We start from the raw sequence: 21,504 nt of genomic DNA, 5'->3' as shown, positions 1-21,504 counted from the left end.
TTATTACTCTGTAATGGCAACAGTGATTATTGTACTCTGAAGATAAAAAGGATCACTTCTCTGCACTTTTAGTCTAGTTCAGGGTTGCTCAATCTTTTGGCTCTGTAGGTTGGATGAGTGGCATGAGGTCAGTCCATAAGTTGCATTGAGCCCCACATGCCAGGATCTGGCCCCACACTGCCTCCACCTGGCACCACATGCCTATTTTGAGCCCATATTGCCCAGCCCTACACACACAGATCAGGCCTACACTGTCCCAGCCCAGACTGGGCTTTGGCCAACCCTGCTGGCCATGCCCCCCCACCCCCCCGGATTGCACCCATACTGCCTCTGCCTGGATTGGGCCTGTGCTGCACTGCCCGCTGCTGGCCCTGTTGTTCTGATAAGACCTTGCTACCCTCATCTAGCCCTGTGTGCCCAGACTGGGTGCTGAGCTGCTTTGACCTGGCCTCATATACTGGAATCAGGCCCTGTGCCACCCTAAGGACTTGGACTGGCCCTGCATGGCCTTGAACACTTGATCCTGCACACACAGCTCATAAGGCCATGCTATCCAGGCCACAGGGCTCCCCACAGGCCCAGAAATTTGATAGTAGGGGAGCTGCCACTGCTCCCCCACTTTCAAATTATCATATCTACAGGCTGGATTACATGGCTCCAGGGGCCATATCTGACCCCCCATTGGCTGGGGGTTAACCACACTGGTCTAGTTTAGGGACCTATCCAGCTACACAAAGGGTGAGTCTACATGTGCTAATTTAAGGTGCTTTAGCCCACTTTAAGGTGCATTAAGGGCCTGTGTCTACATGTGTGTGCCCTTAATGATCCTTAAAAATGGCAGTTTTAGGCTATTCATGGCTAAATTTGATACATGCAAAAGCACTGTGTAGATGCATTAAGGTGTATTAACGCTGTGTATGGACTGATTTGGGACTAACTTTAGTCCCATGTCAGTCCATGCACATGGTGTTAATGCATTTTAATGTGTGTATGTGTAGACTTAAGCCTAAATTGCCTTAATATGCATTAAGTTAATGTGCATTAAATTTAGGCATGCCTAAATGCACATGTAGACACACCCAAAGAAAATCACAATCTCCACTGTGTAGCCTTCATGGTCCACTGTGGTTGAGAGGTTCTCCTGAGGCAGTGGAGCTCTGCATCTTTTTCCTTCTCTAGTGCAGTTCAAAACTGTGATTTATAGTTTTAAAATTATCATTGCTCAGTAGGTATTGTCATCTGAAATAGATATTGTGATGTCTGTTAATACAAGGCTTGTGAAGGCAATTCCCCTTCCCTTCTAGTGACAGTTGTCATAAATATATTTTCCAGAGACAAAATTTTGGGTTAAGTTTTAGAATATTACATCTCCAGTATACAAAGTATACCCTGACCATTGCATACTGTACCTATAATATCCAAATCTGATGGCTATAACCAGCTGTGATCGATCTTAGTTTCAAATAATATGTTAATTACTTGCTCAGCATTAGCCAGTCTGGATGTTGTTTAGTTCAGCCTAAGAAGAACAGATTTTTTTTTCTGATGCTGAGTGTTTTTTTCACTTTCATGTACAACTCCTTTCTATTTGAACAGCTCATGTAGTTCATGCTGCAGTCTAGGTGTTACTGCATATTTCCTTGTTAAACTTTACAGTGTAACATTACCACTTTTTGTTACACTGTAAACATTTCCAAGATACAAAATCCTGTTTTTTATTACAGGTCTGAAATGGTAAAAGCCCTCCTCCTCAGAACCATGAAGAAAGCCCCTTTAACAAATTAAATGTACACAATCTTCATTAGCTTTAACCTTAATTTGGTTTCAAGGGTATTAGAAGGTCAAACAGGTGCTTTTCTTTCTTCCTTCCTTTCTCTCTTGTAATTCTGTCTTAGTAAATGTAGCAAAATCACAAGGAAGTGTTCCAGATAACAGCTGAAATAAGAGTGAGGCAAAGTTCTGGATGACTCACAGCAATTACACCACTTCGGGACAAATGCATTCCTGGTATAATTCTAGAGAAGTCATTTTTGGCATGTTTGGCATATTACATACTATATTTCAGCTTTTCCACATTTATTGCACATTTCTCTCTTTGAATTAGATATCATGAAATGTCCTTTCCCTCCTCTGCATGGTTGCCATATGTTTAATTTAGAAACCATAGGAACAACACAACACAGCTTTAAGAAATATTTTGGATTCTAGCCTCTCTTCTACTTGAAAAACCTCAATTAAAAATAGCTGAAGAATGGAAAAGGAATAAGTGAAGATCACCCCCTCCCCCTGCCTTTCTGTCATGAACACACGGAAAATCCTTTATGCCAGCAACAAGGAGGCATCTTGGACAGGAAGGAGCAATATGTGGGTTCTCTGTGGCATCATGTTCTGGGAAAGTCATTGTTGTCTGTTAGCAAAATTTCTGTGCAGAGCAGTGATATCCCCTCAGTATGACATAACTTGTCACTGGCAGCTGCTATTTTTCTCAAGTATGTCTATACTGTATTTGGAGATATCATTGTAGTATATGTAAATGTACCTGTGGTAGCTTTCTTTACGCTTGGTAGCTTGAGTGCCCATAGGAGCAAAACTGTAGTGGCATAGACTAGGAAAGGCTGTACAAGTCTGTCTGGGATCCTAGTTAATTGTACAGCCCATAAATAAGCCTGTAGCACCACTGTTCTTGGCACCCAAATTAACTTGACAAGAGCTAACCAATCATGACTATGTGTGCTGTAACTGTACACATGTTAAGGAGCATTAATATGGATGTGCAGTCCAACTTGGGAGTAAACTTAGTCCCAAGTCAATGGACACACACTGTATTGATGCACATTAGTGTGTCTACATGTTCGCTAATGTGACTTAGCTATTCGTTCATACATTTGATACCTGCTTTATGCAGATATCAAATTTAGGCTTAACTAGCCTAAAATCGCCATTTTAAGGTGCATTAAGGGTGTGCACATGTAGATGTAATTGCAAGGCCAGTAAATGCACATGTAAATGCACATGTGTAGAGATGCCCAGAATGTATCAGTTTGGAAGCTGAAGGCAATTCAGTGATTCATCCTGCCTTGAGGGAAGGCAGTTCAGGAAAAAATCAGTCAGAGCTGTCATTCTTCATGGGCACCACAAACTGTTAATTAGAGCTCTCCTGTAGCCCAAACACCAATAAACAGTGCTATCGGGAGAAGGGTGCACAGAAAATTCACCTGGCACAGTATATATTTGAAGAGCACCTGCAGAGGAGGGCTCAGACTTGCATGAACTTCTGGGGACCACCACACTAAATAAACAATATCAACACTGATGATGATGACGATGATGATAACAATTAATCATAACGAGAGGCACTGGATACAGCGCTGGTCTAAGATTGGGGGTTCTGAAACTACTCTCTGTTCTGTCATAGACTTGTAAGGTGACCTTGGGAAAATCAGTTCACTTCTCGTTTTCCCCATTTGCAAAACTGGCACAATTATAAAACCGATTGAGAGTTCCTGTTAGAAAGTACCATCTAGAGTCTAGGTAACAATTAAAAATAAATTTATAATGCAATAGTGGCAAATGCTTTATCACTAGGATTAAACTAATTATAAATGTTATAGGGATAACTACCAAAACTGTCTCCTTGTTTCTAAGTCCTTTTAGGTTTTGCTTGAGTTTTCTAATTTTGCAAGTGGATAGCAAGTAGCAAGAACAAGTGGTTCTGAAACACTTCACCCTTTGGTGAATCTGTTATTCAAAATGCTCTTTTTGATACAAGGTATTGTTCTGGCCTTGCAATTACATCAAACTTCATTGTGCTACGCACCAGTACAGTAACATCTCTTCATAATTCTCAGATGCTTGGGGGCAGCCTTGTCTAGATGTGCAGAGATTTACGCACATAAGTCCCATTAGCGTTAATAAGAGTTTTGTATATAAATCCCCAGACACTGCAAAATGGCTCTTGTGTATCCTGTAGCTGCCAAGGGTGGAGTCTTACTTATAATGAGACTGAAAAGAGTATAGGATTTTTAATGTCTCTTCTGAATAAGGATGGACTTTTTCTGGGTAAACCTATGGTAAGTGTGATGATCATGAGATACTATATGAGTGGTCTGAGTTATCTACATGCCCACTGAAAATCCAGTGGACTTTACTGTCATTCTTACCAGTAGTAGACTCAGTGCAGCTAGAAGCCTGGGGATACTGGATATAGCTATTAGTCAAGTCAGTTAACTAGAATAGGAACAATGGAGAAGATGAGTTGTTTCCAGAATCCCTGCAGAATTTCCTACACCAAGCCTGACTGATTAGGCTTTTTTGGTGGGGGTGAGAAACAAATATTACCATTGAGAAAGTGCTGGCATTTGTGCAGTGTGTTAATTTTATTCCAGTGTTTTTTTTAAATAGATTTATTGCAAAAATGTCTTGTTGCACACTAGCCTTAAACAAATTTGTATACAGGATAGATTACATATACAACGTGTAGTTGTCAAAACAGTGTGATTTGATTAATGATGCTGTTAATTCTCTGACTTATACAGATCCCTCCCCTTTTCGGTTGATATCATGCATTGCAAGGTTAATGATTTTTCTTGCTAGCCTTTTCATACTTCTGTCATATTATAAATGGCTCTCCTTTTTGTTAGTGAGTAGGAATCAGGATCACTGTCATTGACACCTTCAGGCAACACCAGAGGTGAAGGCATCAGCAATAACACTACACTTCTGCAAGTCATTTGGAATTTGGAATTCCTGTCAACAAGTACGACTGGCTCCCTTTAAGCACAACATAAAGAGATCAGCTTGCTCTTCTTTGGTACGTGCTGTGATTCTCAGCGCTGTCAAGGCATACCGAAGTAAAACATGTTCACTCTGGCTGTACAGTCTTTTAAATGTTTTTTGTATCTTCCTCCAGCCTTAAGCTGATGTGCTTTATAATCAGAAAGCCAGAAAGATGCTTTAGGGAAACAACATGGCTTCATATGTATAGGTCTGTAAAAATATCCAGCTTTGATTTACAAATGGATCAAAGGTGTGTATGCTTTCCATGCTTAATACTCCCTGTGACCCTGTGATATCACTAGAACTTCTGGTTTTGCAGGAGCTCAGGACTAAGCTTCTGGTCAAACATTCATTGTCGGCCTGGTTCTGCTATCTTTAACTCCCAGTGGGTCTACATGAGATGCTTACTGCTCAGTTGACTAATTAGCTGTGCAGTAAACATCTCAGAGTCTACACATGTGTCCCTATTAGAGCGCACTAAACTAATAAACTCTGCAGCAGGTTTGCACTTGTACTGTAAATACAAGTACTATCCTGCTGTGGAGGTTTTTTTTATGTGTACAGCAGCACAGTTGTAGACACCAATCAGGTGGCTAGGGCATGAGGGTACTTCAGTGCAAAAACTGCCTACTGGCTAGCCCCACACTTAAGCACCCTTGTGCTGCAGCCAGCTCCACTGCAGCACATTGAGCCTGGCTGGAGCAGTCCCTGGCTGGCAGGCTGACCTCTGGGGGCTGCTCTGACTTGGCACAATGTGCTGTGGTTTCAGCGCATATGTAAACTGCACACTTTTTATAGCACTAGCCTCAATTGGTTAGCACTTCAAAACATTTAAAACCTATTATCCATCACAAACATGAGGCAAGGAACTTTAGTAAAATGACATATGCAATACCAGTTGTAATTATTTCCTATCCTTGTACAGAACACATTCTTTAAACTTTCCAAAATGTGATATATCAACAGTATCAGGTACAAATATGCTAATTAAATACATTAAGAACTAAACTGGACAGTCCTTATGCTCTTGACATCAGTGGGACTAGCATATAAGAAAGTACTCAGCAGTATAAAGATTGAATAATCTAATACAAATATTTAACTGAACAGACTTAAACCTTTTAAGATTAATACTTTACTGTTCTGTAATATGACCATCACGCAGGGATGGTATCTATAACATGGCAATTAAGGCTACACAAATAACAGATGAATAACTCTGGTAATAAGGTTATAACTGTATCAATTGCTACATACTCTAAAATACCTTAGCAGATGCATATGAATTAGAAATGTGTAAAGTTGAACCACTTAACACAATTATAGATAAGCCTTCTTATACTCAATCAAGGCTTATCAGCATCACTAAAGCCAGGTTTCCAATTTTTGTCAACTTAGTTTTACTTAGTCGATACCTGTTCCCAATCCTGCAGTTTCTGCTTGATTTAGGTACCTGTGACTAGCACACTGATATTTACAAAGGTATGCTCATACTTTCAGCAAGGGTTCAGATATTACACAAATGGGTTGTAAAGCACAAATTCAGTTTCTGCACAAATTGCAATAAGCTATTTAAAAACAGCATAAAAAGTAGAGATGAAAACAGGTTCTGAGGTAGCCTTGCTGTTGCTAGAAAGCAAGAGCATCTCACCTAATAATTTACACATGGCCTGTTGCCTGACATTTTAAAGGCCTTTTTGATTTCTTTCTTTTGGTTCTTTGCGTTGTGAGCCACTGTAGGGTGCAGTACATTGCAAGCAGTGGACTAAATACCAAGCTTATTTTGCTAATATCTCTTTTAGAAGAAAAAATGATTGGGTGCTTTTATAAATGGTTACTCCATGGGTGTCTGTAGAAAGCAACTTTTATCCAGTGCCTTTTAAAAGCTTTTCAGACAAAAACCAATCCATAAAACTGCCAAGTGCAAATTTTCAACTATTATCAAGGCAATAATTCTTTGACACCTTATTAAGCTGATTTGCTATTTCAGTTGGCACAAATTAGGAACAGAGTTTTATCTAATATAATATGATTTTGGAAATTAATTTAATTCAGGGCTGTCAAAGATACAGTCCATGCACTGAATCTGGCCCACAAAACCCTATCACCTGGCCTGCAGTGCTGCTCGTGGGCCTTGGACTGAACCAGGAGGCTGCATGTGACACATACCAGAAGAACCCCATGCACTGTGCACAGCACATGGGGCTGGTGCTAGGGCACACTGCACACAACATGCAGTGGGGCTGGGCTGGCTGCATGTGGTGCCTCTGCTGGAAGGGCTCTTCATTCTGGATCCAGTCCATCTTGCAGGCCCAGTTCAGTATACAGACCAGTCCCGTGTGCCAGCCCCATCATGAGTTTGGCACATTAAGGTACGTTATTCCCTTTCTGTAAATTTGTTGTGTATTCACTTTTTTATTATATGTATGTGGCCATAATATTAGGGCACAGTGAATTATATTTTATGGGAGAGGCAACTCTTTGGTGGGTGGACAAATATATATTTCCACAACTGTATTATGCTTCTGCACAAGGAGATAAGTCTGAAAATCTGAAATGGAAAAATGACAGATTGGGAACTTCAGCTACAAAATTCAAGCTAAAAGGATGCAAACATTTCTACATTAACTTAAAAAACAAAACACATCCTGAACTCAAAGGGAGGAAAATCACATCTGTAGTTTATGCCAAACTGGGTCAAAATATACATGTATTTAAGCGTGACATGAACTCAGTTGAAAGAGAACATGAAGTAGATACACAAAATCATAGAATCTGGATTAGATGCATAACCACTGCAAGTCAGTTGACTTTGAACAAGTTATAACAGGGACATTTGGTCCGTTATGTCTCCATTGGGTCAGATTTAGAGTAGGAGGTCTTGAATTAATTTGTAGTTAGCAAATTTTAAGTATCTGCATTTAAATTACACATGTAATATGTTATACAATCTGAGAAGAAGCTGTGGGGAGCTCTTGTCAGCTGTGCTCCGTATTATCAATACACACATATTAAAAGGTGAGTATCCTTTAGATTTACAGACTGATTTGGTTTGGCAGAGACTTCTCGTGGCTCATCTCATTTACCCTCCCGTATAACAGAGACTTATTTAATTATTCTCCAAATGATCACTGTGAGAAGTGTCACTTCTAGCCTTCGATATCTCTCTTGACAGCATGTTACTTTGCTTAAGTGATCTCATAGTTCCAGCATTTTCATAATATTTAACCTAAATTTTGTGGACTACAGATTAAACCCACTTCTTCCCTTAGCAAGCACAATGGCTTCACTGCTATCAAACCATATTTCTAACATGAAACAGGAATTTATACTATGCCTCTTTTCTCAGAATACTTGCCGTCAGGTTGACCTTTGACTCTCACACCTTAAATACATCTCCTGGCATCCTGTGCAAAAGAAAACAGACATCACTTGCTTCCTAAATAGTTTACAACTTTCCTTGGCTAATTAATCAGTCTGACACAAATTGCTGTTCATTTACCTTGACCTAGGAAATATGGACCAAAGCACCAGAGCAACAATTGTCAGAACCATGTTCAACAGGTATATATTTAACTGGTGATGGAAAAAGGGAAGTATGTTCACTTGGCTGTATTTTTCCATTCTGCTACACCAGTGCAACTTTCCTGCCAATGTGCCTACTTCATTGCAGGCAAAAATGGAATATGGTTTCATTGGGCCTGCTCCAATCCTGGTGTAATTCAACCAAGCTCAATAAAGTTGCTTGAGGGAATAATTTGGCCCAGTGTATTCAAACATTTGCCATCTGCTAAAGCACAAAAACCACAACAGAAAAGGCCAAACTGAAACTGCTCATTACAGAATGAGGACGTGAACCTACCATGGCCATGTGACACAGTATCATTTTTCAGATATCCTTGGGAATCTTTTCCCATGCTTTTGCAGGCGGAGAGAAGGGCTGGAATACGTGAAGTGACAGATGAAGAAAGGAAATATGGTTTTTCTTTTCCTTTTCTGCTATTTAGGGAAGAGGCTGCATTTTGAATAAATAGTAAAAGCACCTATAGGTTATAGATAGCCAAATAAGCATCTAAAATAAAGAAAGAAATGGTACACATCCTACCTTAGGCAATTCTCAAATGATCTCCCTAATAGAAAGTTTTTTCCTATCATGATTTATTGGTGATTTGCTTGTGACCTGAAACAACAGGGAATGGACAGAAGAGCAAATACTGTGGTGTAGTATACCTGTTTTTTTCTATACTAATGTAAATTACAGCATGATCAGGAACATACAAATTTGCTGCTCTAACAGGAGTTGCATGCACCTTTCACTACATTGTGGGCTGCAAAGAATAGTCTGTTTCCCTTTAGCAAATAGGTGCCTTGATGGACATAGACAGATGAAATCTAAACTCCTGTATATTACACCACAGTCTTACCCTTGATTCTTTCAGAAGACTGCATCATCTGTCCACTACTTTTGTACACAGGCATAATGCTGATTTCATCAACAAAATGGTTGAATGTTAATGCCATGAATAAAAGAGTAAAAGCATTGTCATATTGGGCCCTGGCCCACCACGTGAACTATACTCAAAACTCCAGCAGAACTGCATATGTGTTCCATATGAAGAAAACTAGCAGTATTAAATATAGCACTGCCTTATGTAATGCAACACCTTTGAATATGCTCATGGTATTCCCAAATCCTGGATGCTTGACCTCACATTTTTATTCTGCTACAACATATGAAGGAGCATTGACTTTAATGGATTCACAAAGGGTGTAAATCAGAGGACAATTTGGTTCTTAGATTCTATTTTTACACTCACGTAACGTATTGTCAGGGAATATCATTCATAATTTAATTGTTACTGAATCCAGAACCTGAGACGAAACAGAAACTTCAGCAGTACCTTAAATATAATCCGGTATTTTGCGAAGGAACATAACAAGTGATTCGGCGTCTATATAAATGATTATATATATTCTACCTAATGCAAGATCCTCAGTAGGTCTATATTGATACGGCTCTGTTGTTTTCAATGAATCTGAATTAAACCTGCTGTGAATATGGCCCTAATATTTAAATGTAAGGCTGATTTAAGAAAATTTGCAAACAAGCAATCTGAACATTTAATAGCTGCTTGTATGAGATTTCAAGCAACCTTTTCTAAGAGTGTGACATTTGCACATGTGAATTGGAATTATTTATATAAAACTAGCATACTGTCATAGAACACAACTACCCTCCACTTAGCCAAAAACATGTATTTGCACACAACTATACATCTTGCTTCTAAAGCATATGTATTAAAAAAGAAAAGAGCAAAATGGATCTGTGTTTCTAGATGCTGTTCCTAAGGAAAACAGCCTTGGAAACATTACCAGCTGATGAATAATAGCATGACAATTTTTACTTGGAAACATGAGCTTCATTGTTTTTCTAGCAACATTAGTGTATGGTTTGAACTAATACATGTTTTAGGACTGAGTTCATCTCTGGATAATGTCTGGCAGTTATGTCCTCTTGGGCAGGAAAGATGCTCATTATAGTGGAGGTGAAAATATTACTTGTCATAAAGGTTCAGTGTAAAACTGAAAGTCTCACACTCCATAGGCTCCATAACCCAAGGAAGTCTGATTGGTTAGAAAAACCTCATGCCAGAAAGAAAAAGATGTGGTCGTCTTATTTATTTGTCTCACTTGATTTATAATATTAACTATCATGCAATATCATCTCAATATTCCTCAGTGGTAATTTATTGCATATGATTTATTACATCATATTAGGAGTATGTGTATATGGAGAGAGAGAGAGATACTGTCTGAAGTAATTCATTAGAGCAACTCATTGAATTAACGGCTGTGGCATTTGCACTGGTTTTCTATCATAAACATAAATGCACTTAAGTACTCTTGAGTCCCAACTACAGTGACACATTGGAGAACATTGGTGATGCGCAGGGGGTGTACCCCCTGAGAGGAGTGCTGCCGACACTGCCTGTGGGTGGTTACCGCTCGCCACCCCCCCTTTGCTGCCAACACTGCTGGTGGCATCTGCAGGTGGTCTCCAATCACCACTGACCACTGCCAATGCCGCCGGCAGCATCTGCAGGTGGTCACCAACGACTGGTTGGCAACTGCCACTCCCTGCCCCCCCTGCTGCCAACACTGCCACAGCCACCTGTGGGAGCTCCCTGCTCACCACTGCCACACCCCTGCTGCCACCACCACCTGTGGGCAGTCACCATGCCCCCTCCAGCCTCCGGGAGCATGCGTCATTCATGTTGGAGAATATTTGTAGAAGCCTTGACTTGGCTACCCAGTGGGCAGGCAGAATTTGTACTTGCAACATGAACAGTGGGTATTAGTCTGAGTCATAGCATCTCTCAATACCTGATTTTAACCTGCAGTCTGGGCATGGGAAGTGCAACTGTTCAGGATCTAGATGTAAATGTGACCAGAAACTGTACCTCTAAAAAAAAAAAAGCCATCATACTGTGCTGTCAGGTGAGGAGGAAGCCAATAAGTAAATGCAGATGAAACACAGATATAGCAGAATAGACACAGACACAGGGGCTTAATACAGAGGTTCAAAAAGTCTGAGGTGAAACTGATTCAATCTTTGCAGGTTTTTCTAAACTGTTTAGATTGGACCAATAATGAACTGAACTGATGTACGGTCTTCCGGTGGCCAATGCACATAGAAGGCTGCACTGGCCCACGCCAGGAGCCTGGGGGCACTCACGTGCACCTCATGTCATGCTGGACACTGCTAAAGGCTGCTGAAGCTACTCAGTCGGCAGCCCATGCTAATTGGCTGCTGGACATAGGCCCCCACCCCCTGCTTTCAGCTGCAGGAAGGGGAGAAGAAGCAGACAATCTCTCCCCAGCCCCGCCCCTGGCCAGTCGCCCGCTTCTCTGAGAGGTAGGAACTTAGGTGGGGGGAATGTACACCCTGGCCCAGCACTGGTCCCCACCCCCCAAGCAGGGGTCTGCATGGCATGGTGGGGAAACCCCCATGGGGGGGGCTTTTCCCCCACCCACAGTCCAATGAGCCTGCTACACTATGCAGACCCAAACTGGAGGATAGGGCAGGGGACTGTTCCCCCACCCCCTCCATCTTGCTGGGCTGACAGAAGCAGGGAGGACTCAGGCTAAGAAGCAGAGGCTTTACTGTCTCAGTTCTGTGACAGCTGGCGGCGGGGCCGGCCCTGCTCCACTGGAGCATCCAGCACAGTCCCCAGCATGCTGGGGGACTGTGAGGTAATTTGAGTTGGGAGGGGATCTGGGACTCAAATTACTGATTAAATTTAACCAGTTAAGTTTGATAATACATCCAACCAGGTTCAGCTATTTTGAAAGTGGGCAGGGCCGAGAAGAGAGAAAGGAAGCGGGAAAGAAAAAGGGAGGGAGAACAGAGAAAGAGATGAAAAAGGAGAAAGAGAAAGGAAAGAGAGAGGAGGGGGGTGGAGGCTAGGTTGTGCAGGTACGCAGGTGATATATAAGTCCAATCTTTGCCCTGAACAATAGGGCTGTGCGAAGCTTTGGTTGCTGATTCGATTTGGAGGAGATTTGGCCTGATTCAGTGGCAAAATCTCTGAATCCAAATTGAATCAAGAGACCCATTAATCTCTCCAAATTGAATCGGAAGCCTTCGATTTGATTTGGAGCGATTCGATGATTCGGCCATAGACACAGCTGTATATGTTTTTTCTACGTACCTTGAAGTACCAGGCATGGCTCATGAACGCTGAGATGATGGGGTGGATGGAGCATCCCATGGGAGTGCAGGGGGGTCCCCTGCATGCTCGGCAGTGGACCTGAAAGTGGACCAGAACTACTTCTGGTTCACTTCTGGGTCTGCCACCAAGTGAGCAGGGGACCCTCCCCATCCCCCAGTTTGGCAACTGGTGCCTCCTGGGTCGGGGGGGGGCACCCAGGGACTCCCCACAGCTAATTGCTGACCCAGAGGCGTGGGGAGAGAAGTCCCCCATGTGCTTGGTGGCAGACCCAGAAGCAGGCCCCAAAATACTTCTGGGTCTGCTGCTAAGCACACGACCCCTCCCCCCCAGGGCTCCTGTGGGACTCTCCATCCTCCCCACCATCTCAGAGTTCATGAGCCATACCTGGTATCTCAAGGTACATAGAAAAAACATATAAAGCTATGTCTATGGATGAATCACTGATTCTCTGAATAGGAATCAAATCTTCAGATTCAGATTCGACTGAATCGAATCAAAACAGTGATGAATCAGTGAATCGAATCAGTGTCCTGAATTTGAATCCAAATTGAATACTGCCTGTTTTGCACACCCCTACTGGACAATCTTATGCAGCAGGGACAGGAGACCGATGAGGACTGGATACGAGAGGTCTTCATTTTCCTGGCCATGTGCTTCCTCACTTCCTCTGCTGTGCCCTGCTGCTCGAAGGCCAGTGCTCCATTCTGGACTGATGACTTCCAGGGTGGATGGTCATGAGAGATTTGCTCCCATGACTCTGGGTTGATGCCAAAACTCTTTAGAGACATTTTTAGGGTGTCCTTGTACCGCTTCTTTGGTGTGCTGTGAAAGGATACTCCACTTGACAGTTTGCTGTAGATTTTCTTTAGCAGGAAAGTGCTGGGAATTCTTGAAAGGTGGTGGGCCCATCTTATCATTTTCATTGACGTTCCGATGCCTCTGTGGTCTCAGACTGACTTACAGAGTCTGCCAAAGGCCATGCTGGCTTTTGCTAGCCTCACATTGACTTCGTCATCAATGTTGACAGCACAGGAGAGCATGCTGCCTAGACAGGCAAACTTGTTGACTATCAACAGTGGTTGGCCTTTAACTGAGATGCATGGTTCCTGGGGTGTTGTGCCAGGTGCAGGTTGAAACATCACTTCCGTCTTCTTTGTGTTGATAGTGAATCCAAAGTTGTTGCAGGCTGATGAGAATAGGTCCATGGACCATTGCATGTCAGCCTGTGAGCCTCACATGACACACAGTCGTCAGCGAAGAGGAAGTTGCGAAGCATGGCTGTCTGAACTTTGGAGTGAGACTGGAGCCTGCACAGTTTGAAGATGTCTCTGTCGAAATAGCACCTGATCTTCATACCAAGGTCATCATCTTGGAAGGCATCTGACAGCATGGCAGGGAATACCATGCTGAAGAGGGTATGTGCAAACACACACCCCTGCTTGACACCATTTGTGACCGGAAAGGGGTCAGAGCATTTGCCATTCGCAAGGATGTGTGTATTCTGATCACTTACACCGGCTTATGTGTAATATCTATCCTTAACCAGGAAGCTCCACACTTAGATCAACCTGTTGTTAAGGATGAGATGAGTTCTATTACACATCTCCAAAGCTGGGAGGGGCAAGTGAGTTTCTCCCGAAGATTTCATTGATTTCATAGACATTAGGGCTGGAAGGAACCTCGTAAAATCATCAGGTTCAGCCCCCTGTCCAAGGGGCAGGAAGTCAGCTGGGGTCAGATTGCCCCAGCAAGATGAGCATGCAAGCGTTTCTTAAGGGAATCCAGAGTAGGTACTTGCACCACTTCTGTGCGGAGTCTATTCCAGCCACTGGAGGCTTAGATAGTAAATAACTTTTTCCTTATGTCCAGTCTAAAATGGTCTTCCAGAAGTTTGTGACCATTAGACGTTGTCTTCCCTTGGGGTGCCCTGGTGAACAGATGTTCTCTCAGTTTCTGATGCACACCCCTTATGTACTTATAGTTCACCTCCAAGTCGCCCCTGAGCCTTCTCTTCTCCAGGTTGAAAAGTCCCATGCCTGTCAGCCTCTTCTCATAAGGATTGCTCTCTTGAGCTCTAATCATGCGTGTGGCTGTTCTCTGTACTCTCTCAAGCTTTTCCACGTCCTTCCTTAAGTGTGGAGCCCAGAATTGGATGCAGTACTCCAGCTGTGGCCTTACCAAGGGTGAGTAAAGCAGGAAGATCCAGTGTCCTGTCAGGCAGGGCAATCCCCTTGGGCTGGTGGAAAACTGATGCAAGATAATCATTGAGGGACACAAAAAAGTGTTGAGGATTCTGAGAAGAAGAACAGATGTACCTTGAGTCCTTAAATTTTCCTGCTACTTTGTTACGATCTTTGTCCCTTGCTTGGTTCCTGTCCCCCTTTGCAAGAAGAGAATCATATCTAAGATATGCAGACATTTCCACACAAAACATATAATTTGAATAAGATAGCAACGCAAAGCACTTCTGTCATTTAAACAGTGCCTAAAATCAAGATAGGCAGGGTCTAGGGGACATAAGAACATGACATGAAAACCTTTCTACAGTAGTTAAAAGCACTTTATGCTAGGTTTGCCTTCAGTTTTTCCCCCCTCTGCCTGAAGTTGCTGAGATAGACAGTACATGGCTGACCTTTGGAGTGGGAATTTTGTAAAATAAATAAACTAGATGGCAGAGTATAACAGTTACAAACCTCTTCAGAATGCCGTATGTGAACAACTTGTAAACAGTCCATAAATATCACCTGCTGGGGTGAAGTCAAGAAAGCTGCAGCAGAATTCTCTACTAACATTTTTTTTCCTGAAACACTGAACCATCTGGTAATGACAATTTCTTCTTTAGCTCTTTTGTTGGCATGTGTCTATAATTATAAAACTTGTTACTATTAACTTCAATCTGGAAACACGATCAGAATTAACCCTATAATATGAGTTCAGTAGAAGTGCTGCAGTGCTGATTTAGCACACAAAGAAAGGCAATGGAAATGTAAATTTACCTGGAGGCTCAAGGTTATTTTTTGTCTGCATTGCAACTCCACCCAAATGCATGGGGTTACACCAGTAGAAAATTTGGTCCTATATCCTTGAAGACTGTTCCTACCCCTGCTGAAGTCTGTTGGGTAAAACTCACTTTGACTGGAAGTGGTTGCAAGACTAGACCCTTAATTTTTCTTCTAGAGTTTGCCTTGCTTATGAAGAAGTTAGGATCTGATCCAGCTCCCACTGAAGTCAATGGTAGCCTTCCCATTGAATTTAATCAGGCTGTAGCTGCACTTTAATATTGTTTAAACTGAACAACATGGTTGTGACCATTTTTGTTTTTAATTCATTTTCAGAAATGACAGCAGTAATTTGATTGAGTTAATTCCTTACCACATTTAGTTTTTGAGATAAAATAATTTTTTGAGTTCCACATGTGCAAAGAATTTCTGAAAGCCTCAATGCTATTGTACTCAGAAAACTTCTAAAAGAATAAATTGATTATTTCTCCTTTAACAAATTGAGTTTTAGAATTCACTCTTTGGCTGGGTTTCATCTTGAGAGTGAATTTTTACGGTTGCTTTTTAAATCCCTGAAAGTAGGGGTTTATAACAGAATCCCTGACATGTTTTTTAACTGCTGTGCAGCAGTTCTAGCTGGCACCACTCTAACAAGCACTGCTTTTAATCCAGCAGAATATACAGCACAAGAATTGCTTTAGGTTTTAGTGGATGGGATTGACGTGGCTCCTAAATGAATTGCCATGAGAAATGGAATTAAGGACAGTATGTGCGGTTTAATAGCTTTATCATTATGAACAGGCACAAAGGCTGACATTTTAAAGTCATTATCCTTTGGTGCAAACTTGTACACTTATACTTTTAATCAAGAATTTCTACTTCTTTTGTTGCTTCCTGCCTTTCTGAGTTCCTGTGATATAGTTTCCATTCTGGCCTCATCCTGTTTTGCTCCTTTTCTTGTGCATTAAGGAGTCTAGCTCTGTAGCAGGTTAGCATTTTAAAAGCAGTAGCATATAATAAACAGGAAAGATTCCCTTAGAGGCAGAGTTGTTTTTCATTGATCAAAAGACCACTCTGGCATCTGTTTCTTTCTTAATAGAAATATTATTTCTTTTAAAAAGAAGACAGAACTGTAGATTAGGGTGGCATCCTTTTCTTTGTGGAAGTCTAAGGAAGAGACATTGCTGGCATCATTACTAATGAATGTTGTATAGTGTTGTTTAGCTGCACACCCTTTTAGCAGTCACAGCATACTACAAGCAGAGACTAACAAATCAATTTGCTAAGTGAAAATGCAGTGTGCTCATTTTTTCCCAAGGTCCTAAACTACAGCATTTTCAAGACTGATTTCTAGGGAGCTCACTATTGTTTAACTAAAAGCCTTAGGAGTGATGCACTGACATGCTAGCAGCCTATGGATTGCATCTAATTGGTCTTTTTTCAGGCTGTGGACTGCTAAAATTAAAGACCCAACATACAATGCTTTCTCTCAGTTGAACTGCTTCTCTGTGTTCTTGTCTGTCTTGAAGCATGTTTATTAAGGCACTGCAGATAGGTTTTTAAGTATGTGCCTAAATTTCTGCGTGTCGGCATTCTCATTTAATTCAATAGGTTACAAGCATGTGTTGAAAAGCTTTCTAAATAAGCACCTCAGTCTTTATATGGGTTTACTGAAATTCATGGGAGCTTGGCTAGAGGAAAGACTGAGGAGCACTTCAAAATGCATCAGTTGTGTTTTCTGAGTTAAACAGTCTAGAAATTTCAGACTTTGCCTTTTCATTTTCCATTCCCTTCCACTTCATCAGCTTGCTTGTTCTGATAACCTATTTGTTCTGTTTTGCTGTAGAAGATACGTTACTGCCAGCCATTGCTTCACTGCTAGGGACCCACTTCATGGAAGCCAGTCCTTTTGAACTCTGTTCAACCTCATCTTATTCCAGCCAAGGTTTTTCCTTGGCACATCAGGATCCAAAATGACCTCTCATTATAGAATTGGACAAAGCTCAAGAAAACACTAGAAGTCTCACACTTTCAAGGGCCTTGGGCCAGGCCCATAATGCCTACCCTGACCTGAAAAGTCTCTAATAAGACTTTTCCCCATAACCATATTATCATCTTCATTTTATACATATTATATTATGTATAATATATTATATTATACATCTTCATTTTAGTAGAACAATCTCAATACAATATCGGTTCCTGGAGGCCCCATTGTTACTCCTGAGAAGAAAATAATGGCAGACCTTTGGCAAATGCAGCTGATCTCTGCCTGTCTTATCCCTGACCAAACATTTTACAAACATTTTGCAAAGAGAGTCTTTTGAGCCCCCTTGCTGTAGTCAGCCCAAAAGTCACAGTACTGTATGTATTTCCAAGGCTTCTGGCTTGTGTCTGTGGGTGTGAAGGATGCTGACACATTCACATATAAGCACACAATTTGTGCGCATAGAAAGAATCAGCACACAATCCATCCGCTCAGAAGGTGGGGGAACCTCCTGCCTGGGTCCCAGAGAATGATAACCTAATCATTAGGTAACAGCTTAGGAGGCAGGCTGCTGTGGAAAGCAAGAACTCTGTGCAGTAAAGAGCCTTCAGAATCAGGCCCTAATATAGCAGCTGTAATGTTTACATTACAAGTTAGTAATTAGTTCAGCTCTTTCACATATTAACAATGGGACAGCCCTCTAAGCTAGGACAGGAAAAAAGCAATAGTTCTGTCAAGTGCTTTTCCCCCTTTAATAGGTGAAACAATTGCCTATCATCTCATCAAATTATCCTAACAGAGCAGAGGTATAGCAAGCTCATTTGAGTGCCCAGGGCGGGGTGAGCATAAGGGTGTGCCAACCACTGTAGACTGGGGGAGGGATGAGGAAGTGGGGACAAGAACCTTTCAGGGCTGCTGCTGCCACTGCTGTAGCAGCATTAGCTCAGCTCTGACAGCACCAGCCCCACGGCTGGGCTCTTTGGATGCTGACTCTGGTGCTCCCCTTGCCCCATGTCAGTTATGCTACTATAACAGAGACTTCCTTAGGCAGCACTGACATAGTTCATGGACCAAGCATGCCAGTATTACTAGGATTAAAGAAATAACTGGAAACAAACATTGGGGCACATTTTTCCCCAGTGAAATGTCAACTGCAGCTCCACAGAAATATGCAATAATGTTACCATCTGTGTCACTTTATTCAGGCCAGATCCATGTTGTATCAAGCACAGTGTTCACATACTGAAGCACAGCTTAGTTATTAGCAATTACAAGCAAGGCTCAGTTATTAGCAATGGGATGTCGGCATGCCGTTCAGATTGTCTGGGCCTCTTTTATTTATTTTTGAGAAACAATGAACATGAAACATCTCTGCTGGACCCTGACTTGGTGTTTACAAAGACAGATGTCTTTTGCAATCAAGGGGGTGGATAGGGAAGTGGTGAAGGCAGGGTGATGCTCAGTCACTGGGCCTAGGGACAGAAATTACGTGTAAACTGGTATAAGCAATTGGAAACCAGTTCAAATCTGTAACACAACAGAAGTTCAGTGCACTTAAACCACATTCAAAATGGCCGAAACCAGTTTAAAATAAACCGGATAGATGTAGTATCACACTTAACTGACTTAGGTTAAATTGGTTTATTGAACTTCTGTCTCAGATCCCCTCCAGATTCAAGTTAATGCACAGTTCCCCAGCATCCCAGGATGCTTTTCACCTCCCTTGCAAACCCTCTCCCCACCACAGGGTGGGCAGGCTAGCCTTGCCACAAGCTGTCTGCTCCAGCCAAGCAGGGAGGCATGCTCTAGCTCCCCCTGCTCCAGACCTCTGCCCTGAGCCACTGCAGGCGTGTGGCTGCATTTCCAGAAATCAAAAGTGAATGTCTGTTCACTTGCTTATTGGTTCAATCTACACAATTTACACTAACTTGTGAAGATTGAATTGATTCAGCCTCAGGCTTTTTTACTGTCTGTACTTAGTCTGAAAGTTACTTTCATCAGTGTTTGACTTGTACCTAAGGGTTCTTATAACAAAAACCTTTCAGGAAATACAAGGGGAATGGAGGGGGAAGGGGGAGGAAAGAAATGGCAACAAAAAGCAAAAGATGAAATGTGTTTTCTTACTGTAGTCATTTCAGAAGCTTTTTTGGCAGATAATTGCTAATTATCTGTGAAACATGGACATAATCCAGAAAATAACTGCCTCATATCCCCCGCCCTTATGCTTTAAAAACGTCTTGAGGTAGTGTATAATGACTTTGAACACATACTACAAAAGGTGGCAGACCCAACAGACAACAAATGTCTATTAATAGCTGGGAAAAAAACCCTGTTCCCTGAGTATATACCCCAAGCACAAATTCATTTCTGTTCAAATACGGAAGTTTCAAGAACAGATATTTTACTGAGCCCTTCTAAGTCATCAATTTAGTTTTGATGTTACAATTACAGGAAAAGTAATGCTCCTTTCAAATACAGTGTTGTGCATTGGTAGACTTGTCAACAAAATTAATATTGTACAAAAATCCTAAGTCGTAGTGTTGAGCACATAGTTGTGGCTGTTCTTCCTTGGAATTTTCCAAGAATGCACATTAGGAGAGGCTGCAGGGTACAAACTACAGCTGCCTGACAAAGAAGCAGAAGCCTAATTTTACAGAATTCTTCTCTGTACTCTGCTTAAATAAAAACAACAGGCTGATTCATTGCTTCCAAATTATCCATGCAAGGAAAGTGGATTCTCCCATCTCCCCAGCTAACCCATAATGGGAGTTTAGGATCCCACATCCTCAGTGCTTTGCTGGGGGAACATTCCATAAACTGTCTCTCTGCCCCCCACCCGCTCAGAGCACACACATTGAAGATGTCATTGCCATAACTCACATATGTAAAACTATTCAATTGCTTGCTTGCACGATCAAGCCCTTAGAGCAGGCCCCATTTTTGCTTCCTTTTCTCTCACTTCTCTTTACTTCTTTCCCTCTTTATAAATAGTGAAGTTGTGGGAACCTGTTGCCTTTTTACTATATAATGTTTCATCTATAATACATGGTAACATTCATTACCATTTTTTATCAAAATCAACACATTCCCACAAACATTTTGATTTTGATGCACTATTTGGTGGAAAAGTGTTCCAATAAAAAAATTTCAATCATACTGAGTTTTGCTTTTCAGTACCATAACAAACAAAAAAAATGTTAAGTGACCAATACTAATGTTCTATCTGTACTTACCTGGGTATCTGTATTAGTACTTTTCACAGAAGAACTCTATTGAAATACAGTTTGATAGGAAGATGTTAACATATTTGGCCACTAGGTTTTTTGACTGGTCTTCTTGAAATGGAGTAATGATTGAAGTGTGTGTGCGCATGTTGGGGAAAAGAGAAAATAGAGAGAAAGTGAGCAAGTAGAAAGGTATGTATTTGAGGTTGTAACACAGATAGTTTCATTGTTGTCTCATGTTCACTCCTAGCTTTCCAAAAAATACCCTTTTTGGTAAAAGCTACATCTTTCAATGGTAGTTCAAAGGTAATTTTTTTTAAAGTTTCAACAAAATCTATTAATCCATATTTGAATTGCAAAAGGGTAAGCAGACCCTTTTCCTGATGTAAACAGGTTCTTGGAGCACTGCTACAACTTTGGCTGGCATGATATGGCCTAATGATTTCTCAAAAATGGCTGAACTTGACACCCTGAAGCTTACCAAGTGGCTACTGTTCACTGAGTTCTAACATCCAGACCATTTGGGGATGGGAAGAGGGAATTTAAAAGAATGATAATAAAAAATAAAGGAAGAAATATGAAATAGATTTTAAAAGAAAAGTTTTGAAAATTGCATTAGTGTCCAGTATAACATTTCATTATTGTTCAGAGTGTCAGCCAGTGTAAAGGAGTGGTGCTCTGTTGAAGTTAATGGGGTCACATAATTGAATGCCAGATAAGGCTTCATATCATAGTGTAAATACATATTATATTATGTATTAGTTACATCAGTTTTAATCAGTGTC

At 41.4% G+C, this 21,504-nt stretch overlaps 1 protein-coding gene and 1 long non-coding RNA gene across 2 annotated transcripts in view; one reads left to right on the top strand and one right to left on the bottom strand.

Moving 5' to 3' along the window:
- Nucleotides 1-5,230, top strand: part of LOC109291272 — a 7,639-nt gene extending 2,409 nt beyond the window's left edge. Inside the window, exons 2-3 of the long non-coding RNA XR_002095798.1 lie at nt 2,209-2,364; nt 4,641-5,230. This is a non-coding gene — a long non-coding RNA (uncharacterized LOC109291272). The remainder of the gene's footprint in view (nt 1-2,208; nt 2,365-4,640) is intronic.
- NRP1 (neuropilin 1) overlaps nt 1-21,504 on the bottom strand; it is a 180,954-nt gene that overhangs the window by 126,199 nt on the left and 33,251 nt on the right. The window lies entirely within an intron of this gene.

This window comes from Gavialis gangeticus, unplaced genomic scaffold (genome assembly GCF_001723915.1).
Source record: "Gavialis gangeticus isolate Ggan-Ray unplaced genomic scaffold, GavGan_comp1, whole genome shotgun sequence".
Taxonomy (NCBI): domain Eukaryota; kingdom Metazoa; phylum Chordata; order Crocodylia; family Gavialidae; genus Gavialis; species Gavialis gangeticus.
The sequence above is the reverse complement of the archived record's forward strand: the minus strand, read 5'-3'. Positions and strand labels throughout refer to the sequence as shown.